We start from the raw sequence: 8,499 nt of genomic DNA, 5'->3' as shown, positions 1-8,499 counted from the left end.
ACACTGTGCTGAATTTTAAAGCCAATGAGTTGTTCTTGATTTTATTTGCATGTACAAAACAGTAGATTTTCATTTTACACAAGTGTTCATTTAAAACTTTTTTTCTTATGCCTTAGTATCATAAGTGGATATGTTCATCTAAAAATAAAAACCACAAACATTTCTCATTTGACTTGCAGGTATCTCCATTTTGCTGATATCAGAAAAAGAGTGACTTAAGTTGGCATCCTTGGGAATTTTAAAGCCAATGAGTTGTTCTTGATTTTATTTGCATGTACAAAACAGTAGATTTTCATTTTACACAAGTGTTCATTTAAAACTTTTTTTCTTATGCCTTAGTATCATAAGTGGATATGTTCATCTAAAAATAAAAACCACAAACATTTCTCATTTGACTTGCAGGTATCTCCATTTTGCTGATATCAGAAAAAGAGTGACTTAAGTTGGCATCCTTGGGAATCCTTCTAGCCAAAGGTAAGCATATTTTGTAACCAGTGGAAAATATATTTTTAGTATATTTGTAGTATTTTTAAATACTTTTAAAATAAAAAGGCAGCTCTGCTGTTCTGTTTCTTGATGTTTGATATCTCACAAATTATATTTCTTTGGGATACCTAGAGCATCTTCACAAACCCATAAGAGAATCCTTTATATGGCTTGGCATACAAGTTAGTCATAGAATGATAAAACGGTTTGAGATGGAAGGGACCTTGAGGATCATCTAGTTCCAATCCCCCTGCCATAGGCAGGGACACCTTCCACTAGACTGTGTTGCTCAGGACCCCATCCAACCTGGTATTGAGCAATTCCACCCACAAGTTCTCTGGTCAACCTGTTCCAGTGCCTCACCAGTCTCACAATAAAGAATTTCTTCCTAATATCTGATCTAATTCTACACTCTTTGAGTTTAAAGCCATTACGCCCTCATCCTATCACTACATGCCCTTGTAAGAAGTCCCTCCCCAGCTCTCTTGTAAACCCCTTTTAGCTACTGTGAGGCTGCTATGAGGTGTTCCCAGAGCCCTCTCTTCTCCACGCTGAACAAAATCAACTCTCTCAGCCGGTGTTCAGAGGAAGTTCAGCAGTTTTCTTAAATCTTGCCTCTTGTTAGTATTGAAGTGTATGGTACAACCACTTTGAGGCAATGTTTATTATACAGCTGTTATTATGCAGAATGATGATTGTGTTCCTTAATGCATCAGATAAGCCAAAAATAAAATCACAGTTTTGACGATATGGAAGTTCTTAGCTTGGTCCTCCTCTGGAGAAGAGCTAATATGATCAGAAATAGGCACTAACATAATACAAAGAAAGAATATCCTTTGTAAGGGCTAATTAGGCTGCTTGTAGAAATTCCCAAGCTTCCAGTTGTAAAAAATCATGGCATTTTGATATTTTCTGCACCAGGAATTGAGGTGAAGTTATCCTCCTATACCTCCTGCCTTTACAGACTTCTTCATCTAGACCAGCTGGATTGTTTATGGTTTTAGTGGATGGCTTGTGTTTAGAAATACTTTATGTTGGCTGAACACAATCTGTCATCTAAAGACATTTAGTGTAGTAGGTTTTTTTGCCTGTCATATTAATAACACCAGTAAAACTTTTAACTCTCATTTCTGACTACATATTGTTTCCAGGAGGAAAAAAAATTCTGAATCCAGAATTTTTAAAGTTTTTATTTTAAGTTTATTTTGCATTAAATATTTGTAAAGTATGAAGTAAGATAACTGCTTTTGGATTCTTAAAAGGCTTGTCAGTCTATTCAAAGAATCAAATTTAGGAGAGTCTGAATAATTGACCTTCCTTGCCATGTTTGCCATATGCTTTGATGCAAGAAACCAAATTGAACTTTCTGTCCAGCCACCTGAGCCCCTCTGCCTTCCATGTGCTACAGCAGTTAAACTAGGTGGATGTTTAATAGCTACATGTTACCATTTATCAGATTTTAAGTGGCTTCCTTTGCTTACATCAAGTTAATAGTTTCTTTCCCCTTCTCATCTGAGACTCCATTTCTCAATAAATAGTTCTGTAATACAAAAGATCACCAGACTCCTGTGTTACTGAGCCTGATGAAGTTCTGCTATATTAAAGGCAGTGTATAACATACCTCTGAAAATTTTACCTACTACTTTTCATACAAACAGTATGTTTTGCTTCAGAAGTACTGTGACTGAGAGGACAATATTGTAACATATTTTGTATTGTGTGTTGTCAGGAATATCTGCATTTGAATAAAGCTAATGTAGTACAAGAGAGCTTAACACTGGTAAATCTAGTCTAGAATAGTGTGCTAACCACTTCTAATATTGCATTTGCTTTATCTTTTGGCTGTATAGTTAGCCAAGGCATAGTAGATGTTTAAAGAAGTCTGGAAGAAACTGAAAAATACAATTTGTAATTTTCTTTTGCTCTCTTTCTGTAGTTAAGAGTAATAGTAGTTGTAATATAATAATGCTGCAAAAAGAATGAGGGTTGCAGATGTTCAATCTTTAATGATGTGTATTGTTTATCTACTGATAAACTGATCTACAAGCTAGTGAACCACTACTCCTTTTATATTTCTGATAGTTACTGTATAGGGACGTGTACATGGGACACCCTATTCAATCTTGTAGTTTGGTGTTTTGGAAGTATGTTTGTGACCTTGTGATGAACCAGCTTCTAAAGGCTTATATATTCACGTGAATTAATGAAAACCTAATCTATTGACAGTTTGTATACGGTATTGATAGTTATGATAGGGGGGTAGATAGAAGAGTGTAGTTTGTGCATAAACATACCATATATTCAGAAACGAATGCAAACAAAAATGTATAGCAGTAAATTTGATCTGATAGTATATTTACAGTGTGACACGACTTACGGAAAACATGGCATGCATTTGGTACAAAGAAAATTGTTTTCAGAACCTGAACTGTATTGGACAAGTCATAAAATTTCTGAGTAGGACAGTCTAACCCTCCTGCTAAAGGATGATCAGCTAGAGCAGGTTGCTCAGGGTTAAGTCCAGTCAGGTTTTAAATATCTTCAAGGGTGGAGACCCCACAACTTCTCTCAGCAACCTGTTCTACTGTCTGACTCTCAGTCAAAAAATATTTTCTTATGTTTAGATGGAGGTTCATGTGTTTCCTGTCTTATTGCCTCTTATCCTCTCATTGAACACCAATGAGAAGACTCTGGCTTCCTTTTCACTGCCCCCAGTTAGGCACTTGTAAGATCCCCTCTGAGCCTTCTCTTCTCCAGTATGAACAGTCCCAGCTCCCTTAGCCTTTCCTCACATGAAAGATGCTCCAATCCCTCAGTCTTTTTAGTGGCACTTTTCTGGGTTTGCTTCTATCATTCCATGTTGTTCTTGTACTGGGGAATCCAGAACACAATACTCCAGATGTGATGAGGGAATAATGATGGAATTTTAGCTCTAACCAGTAAGTGAAAAACAACTAGCTAGAAATGCAGATAGGCACATACCAGTTTTGTCAGTAGCAATGCACTATGTTCGATAATGCTGTATGGTCTTCTCAATCTCCAAATTAGTATCCTTTAGTTCCTCTGTGAGAAGTATTTATGCCACAGTCCGGGGGGAAGCAATGGGACTGAGACAGCAATAAGAGTCATGACACAAGGTAGAAGGTCGAAGCTATCTCCCTTTATTGAGGGTGAACATGGGTTTACATAGGGTTTGGGTAGAAGGAGCTGGAAAACTGGGAGGAGCATGGGATAGACAACCAGGGGAACAAATGAGGGAAAGAATTTGGGAGAAGAGGGAGGAATTTGGGAGGAGCTGGGGAAGACCGAGGACCAATGGGAGCTCACTCCACACTGCGGCATATTCCAGCCAATCAAAGGGAGGAGCAGGGAAGCAGGGAACAAACAACTCAGGGCAAGTCTGGACATGCCCAAACAATGCACATGAATGGGGTGTTATATTAACAGTTTTTAAATTCTGTTGAAACTTCGAAAGTCCATGTAATAAATTCTTCTCAACCATCATAAATTCTTCTCCGTGCTTGAAATCTTTCCCAGTCTGATTCTGTGTCCTCCACATCTTTATACTTAAGTATAAATAAAATATCAAGCTGCTTAATTTTTCAAGGCATGTATGCTTTTGTCTTGGAGAGACCCATAGTCTTAATAGTTGTTTCATCTGCCATCTGGGTGGAAAGGTCATAGGATAAGTGAACCAATATTTTTTTAAAAAGTTAATCACATACTACAGAATACTAGTAATGCTGTGCATTATTTCTGTTTTTGTAAAATCATACCAGTCTGCAGAGTTGGTCTTCCTAGTCTGGGTCCCTTCTGACTGTCATAAATGTAGCAGGACTTACCAGTTGAGGCAGAGGACTATTTTGGTTCCTAAAGGCAGTGAGCCAAAAAAATACCTGTGCTATGTTCTGTCTTTCTGCACTGTGCTCTACAAAGTGTGTGGTTCTGGGAAGATTTGTTAGTTTGGCTGGATTTTTCCATTTAGCCTACTGGAGTTTGGAAAGAAGTAGGATTCTCTCACCTCTACAAATGCTGTATCACTCTAAATAACAAAGAGGTAACAGTAAGAAGCACTAGTTGACTAAGCATGCATTATTTGTGAGTTCCATCAAAGTAGAAGTCAAGGTAAAATAAGATGCATGTTAATAAAACAGAAGAGCTTACTAATGTGCATTTCGTGTTAGCTGTTTTGGAGAGGGCATGGGGAAAAAAAAGAGGCAGTGTTGGCAGGTTGGGTGGGAGAGTTAGGATCAAGAACTAGGGAGTGATGAGTCTTAGAAGGGAAAGAGACAGCTAATTAAAAATAAAAATAAGAGAAGCTAGTGCTAAACTTCCTTTCCCTAGCCCTTAGCAAATGTAATATATATTTTCTCTTTGAGGAAGAGGCTGATGTACCACTGGTGCTAACTAAAGAGATGTAAGAAAAAACAACAAATGTCTTAATAAGCAAATAAAAAGAATGAAAGAAAGTTGTTGGGAGGGAGGGCAGAAAGGACACACACCATCCTGATCTCTTAATATAATCTAATTTATTTCAGCAAAATGATTTATGTGTTGTTCTTGTATACAAAGTGAAGGATTACAATAAATTATCTTAATTGAAATCCTTTGTTTCTACCTCATGCAGAAAAAGACTTCTAATGAAATATTTGAAATAATTAAGAATTAATGCAAATACTTTTGAAGATAAGGTGCAAAATGGGTAAAAAACATCCTATGAGCTTGTTTCTGATTGTTACTAGAATTATGCAGGATGAGTGGGAAGGTTGGAAAAAAAGAGCTATGCGTTTGTGAAGGAGAGACTTCTCAGAGAAAACTGGAGAAACAGAACATGGAACAACATGGGAAAGATGGGAAATAAAAAAAACAAAACAAAACAAGAATTTGAAAATAGTTCAGGGAGAGCCAAAACCCTTCTGGAATTAAAGCTGGTGAAAGATGTGAAGGGCAACAAAAATCCCCTGTTGCAAATACATAAGCAATAGAAGGAATGCTAGGGAAAATGTGAGTCCACTGATAGTGGGATAGGGGATCTGGTGACAACAGGCACAGAAAAAGCTGAAGAGTTCAATAGATTTTTCACTTCAGTCTTCACTGGTAAGACTGGCCTTCTGGAACCCCAGACAGTGTGGAGCAAGCAAGATTTACCATCAGTGGAGGGTGATTAAATTAAGAGATATTTAAACTGATCATAAAGAAGTCCATGGGACTAAATAGAGGGTGCACCCATAAATGCAGATGGAGCTGATGTCAGTGTGAGGGCACTCTTGATTTTCTTCAAAGGGCCATGTGATTTGGAGAGGTTCCCAAGGACTGAAAAAAAGTCTGTTCAAGAAGAATCTGGAGAAGTACAGGTCAATAAGGCTTGCCTGTCCTTGTGAAGGTGACAGAGCAAGTAATCCTAGAAGGTATTTCCAGATACAAAACTAAGAGGAGTGCGGTTGGGCTGCCATCCAGAGGGACCTAGACGAACGGGTAGAGGAGAACGTCCCTAGTTCAAAAAAGTGCCAATTCCTGCAGCTGGGGAGAAATAACCCAGCAAAGTGTCCTTGTGGCAGCGCTGGTGATAATACTATGTGCAGTTCTGGGTTTCTCAGTACAAGAGAGAGATGGACATACCGGAAAGCGTCCAGTCCAGGCCACAAAGAAGGTTAAGGGACTGGAACATTTCTCGTATTGGGAAAAGCTGAGTGAGCTGGAGCTGATTGGCCTAGAGAAGGCTAAGGAGGATCTCATCAATGTATAAGTACTTGAAGGGAGGATGTAAAGAGGAGTTAGGCTATTTTCAGTGGTGCCCAGTGACAGGACAAGAGGCCATGGGCATAATTTGAAATATGTGAAATTCCATCTGAACATAAGAAAAGACTTCTCCTATGAGGGTGGTTGGGCAGTGGAACAGGCTTCTGGGAGAGGTTGTGGATTTTCCATCCTTGAAGATATTTAAAACCTAACTAGACATGACCATGAGCAGCTAATCTCTCTCACCCAGGACAGTTGGGCTACATAATCTCCGGTAGTCTCTTCCGACTTTGAAGACTGTGTGGTTCTGAGAAAATAGCAAAAGGGGAGAAATTGATGTCTATTTTTCAAGCAGGAAAAAAGCTAGAACATATTGATAAATTCCATTAATTAAAAAGATTAAGTCAAGGTCACTTGCAGCTTTTTCTTAATCTAGTTGCAGGGAAAATGCTTGGGCTGTTCATTCCTTGGTTCGTGAGCTTAGGTAGCAGGGTAATAGACATCAGAATATTTTTCAGGCTCAGTTAATTAGGAAGCAGAAAGATTTAATGAGGTTTTAGAAGCATTTTCCAGGGTCAAAATGGATTGTCTAAAAGATATATGAGAGCTTTGAATTTTGTGAAACCAGCTATGCTGTAATATTTTTTATCCTGTGTATGCAATGTCTAAATTTTTGTTTTCAGTAAATTTTAGTCTTAAAATATTGATTTTTATGATACTGATGACCTCTTGTTATATTTGATCTTCTCTTGGGTAGCCTATCTCATCCACTCCTATCTAAAAAATGCAGACAGCTTAAAATAATCTCTTGCAGGCTGACCTGGTCTGGTTATTAACCCAGCACACTCTGAGCCCTGTCTGTTTGCAAAGCTGAGGGGGGAGGAGACTGCAAGAGGCGAGGAAAATTAGAAATTAGAAATCTCACAAGTAGTCTATTTGTCTTTCATGGTTCTCTAAAAAGTTATTCATTTGCTGTGAACAATACTTCGTAGTTCTTATCTGTTAGACTTCTTGCAATTTTTTTTCTTTGTCTTGCCATCTCGCTCCTGTTATTTAGCCTAGTAACCTGATTTGCTGCCTTGTCAAATTCCTCCTTGTGAACGAAGTGTGTACTCTGTCTGGCATGGCAGCCTGTGAGAAGGGGGAAAGAGGGACACAAAATTTTCCCAGATCCTCCACTTCATCTAGTGTCTGCTTGTACACAGTTTTTCTGTTTTATCTTATTGCAAATATGAGAGACTCATATGGATGGAAAGAAATCATATTTAAAAATAAATAAACAGAAAGGTTTTTTCTTGAAATTTCTTGAGATTTTTCTGTTGTATTTAAGACTAGTGACATTAAGTGCTCCAGGCAGTTTCAGGAAGGGCAGGACTAAATGCCATCAAATGCTGAAGATCAAAGTCCACTGCAGCAAGAAAGTTTTCTCAAAATATAAACTAAATTTTTAAACATTTTTTGAAGTGGTTGTTTCTAAGAGGGACAGAAACACATGCTTCCATTTCATGTACTTTTTGTTAAGCATATATGCTGACTGTCTCTTTAGAAGAAAAGAGAAGCGCAGGCATTTCTGTATGTAACATCCTTCCTTTTGTTATTTGTCTCTTGGAGACTATAGAAAAGTGATCTTTATTGTTGTTAATGATGATAATAGCTAATTATGTTTGGGTGACTGACAGATTAGGTAGACTGTCTATTTCTACTTTGCCTTTCTTTATTTTTCGCTTGGCTCCAAAGCACCATTCACAGATATTTAGTTAATTTCTCTGACTTAGTGATTGATGTTATTGTTGTACCATGTTTAGAAGCCAGATACAAAGAATATGACTTTGATTTTTGACTCTGATTGTTTTTATCCTTCGCTAAAGTAGGATTATTTTTTTTTAAGAAGACCATACTTAGAAATATCTTCCTGTGCCTTTTTAAAAATTAGAATATACCTGTAAATAGACTTCTTTGTGGGGTTTTTTTGTTGTTTTGTTTTTTTTGTTTTGTTTTTTTTTTTTCTGTTTTGTTCCTATTGACAAGCCTTTTTTGTTTTAGAATTTTCAAGGTCAGAGTGGGCTGCAGGTTTCATTCAAAACTATTTTCTAAGGAGCAGATAAACTGATGGCATAGTCTAGCCCTTTTGCTTTACATATGCTAATTATTAGGTAGCATTTGGCAGTTGGTAGCTTTGTCTGAGCAGGAGGAAGAATGTCAATTATATGACAGCTGTATGCATGTCAGCTAACTTTGTCTCCAGGGCAGCCAGCACTTACAGTACTTCTAGAT

The 8,499-nt window shown here is 37.6% G+C and overlaps 1 protein-coding gene and 1 long non-coding RNA gene across 5 annotated transcripts in view; one reads left to right on the top strand and one right to left on the bottom strand.

Moving 5' to 3' along the window:
- The first annotated feature begins 393 nt into the window (after positions 1–393).
- Positions 394–8,499, top strand: part of SIPA1L2 (signal induced proliferation associated 1 like 2) — a 105,860-nt gene continuing 97,754 nt past the window's right edge. For all 4 annotated transcript variants that reach the window (XM_027721365.2, XM_027721364.2, XM_027721363.2 and 1 more), the window contains exon 1: positions 394–474. The gene's annotated coding sequence lies outside the window, so the exon portion shown is untranslated. The remainder of the gene's footprint in view (positions 475–8,499) is intronic.
- On the bottom strand, positions 2,825–3,548 carry LOC120322925. The gene is made up of 2 exons (XR_005562891.1): positions 3,469–3,548; positions 2,825–3,379 (listed from the first exon to the last, which is right to left on the bottom strand). It is a non-coding gene; the product is annotated as an uncharacterized LOC120322925 (long non-coding RNA).

The sequence above is a fragment of the Pipra filicauda genome, unplaced genomic scaffold (assembly GCF_003945595.2).
Source record: "Pipra filicauda isolate LSUMZ 115617 unplaced genomic scaffold, ASM394559v2 scaffold16_size7369187_pilon, whole genome shotgun sequence".
Lineage (NCBI taxonomy): Eukaryota > Metazoa > Chordata > Aves > Passeriformes > Pipridae > Pipra > Pipra filicauda.
Note: the sequence above shows the minus strand (reverse complement) of the source record. Positions and strands in the feature narration are given on the sequence as shown.